The 1,262-nt window shown below is 20.5% G+C and overlaps 1 pseudogene; it reads right to left on the reverse strand.

Moving 5' to 3' along the window:
• LOC108660711 overlaps positions 574–1,262 on the reverse strand; it is a 9,822-nt pseudogene continuing 9,133 nt past the window's right edge.

Genomic DNA, 1,262 nt, shown 5'->3' on the forward strand with positions numbered 1-1,262 from the left:
TTTTAATATTATTTTTATATTATATATTTTATTTTTATTTCTTTTACTTATATTATATAAATTTTAATTTCTTATATTTTATTTATTTTAATTTCTAATTCTTATATTATATATTTTATTTTAATATTTTTATTTTAATTATAACATTATAAAATATTTTTAACAAAATAATAAAGTTGAAGGGTAATAATGTATTTAATAACATTGCAGAGTTCAATGTAACGTGATTATATTGGTTTTGGACGGTAATCACATTACATCCCTTGGGCTGTAATGTGGTTGCATTGCAATCTTACATTGTAGTGGTTTATTGCAAAACAAATACTGTAATATAATTTAATTGGACACATTATAGGGAATGTGCTTTCACTTCCCTCATACCAAACGCTACCTTAATACAGCAGGATTTGACTCCATTTGAGCGCTTAATACTATCAATTTATTTAGTTCTATCTGTGAAAAGAATCAAGTTAAGAACTTTTTTTTTTTGACAATAATATACCTATATTGAGTCATAGAGGACCACCTTAAGGATTTCTCGCATGGTTCAGTTTGTTCAGATTTTTGAGTCTTTTAGCAACATTCTCTTCCGCATCGATCCTTCAAGCTATTTCGCAATACACTCAATATGAACCATTGCACAGAATAGGGGTAAGAAAATGAGTGAATTGGGTGGATTGGTCTATTATACTTATGAACCAAATAGACTAATCATTGTTTAAAAGCTAATTAAAACTAACCAAATATAAAAGAATATTAAACTGACCAAACATAGAATTCATTTAATTGATCCGATTTTGGACCAATGGACCAAAATTTTATCAATTTTTTTTGTAAATTATAATATTAAAACTTATAAACTTCATCCATAATTATATATATATATATATATATATATATATATATGAAACTAATTATATAACTTATATGTTATAATGTTTATATCAAAATGTGTATAAATAATAACTAATTATAAACAATATATTATAAAATCTAAAATGATAGCTAAAAAACTATTAAATGTAATTATATAAATAAAATTTATTATAAGTTATAGCAATGCTTATATATATAATTAAATATATGTATATATAATATATTACTTATTATATATATAAAATTAATGATACAAATTATATATTAAAATGTTTTGTATCAAAGTTTGTATAAATAATAACTAATTATAAATAATATATTATAAAATCTAAGGTGATAACTAATAAAATTATTAAATATAATAATATAAATAAAATTTATTATAA

This window comes from Theobroma cacao, chromosome 2 (assembly GCF_000208745.1).
Source record: "Theobroma cacao cultivar B97-61/B2 chromosome 2, Criollo_cocoa_genome_V2, whole genome shotgun sequence".
Classification (NCBI taxonomy): Eukaryota; Viridiplantae; Streptophyta; class Magnoliopsida; order Malvales; family Malvaceae; genus Theobroma; species Theobroma cacao.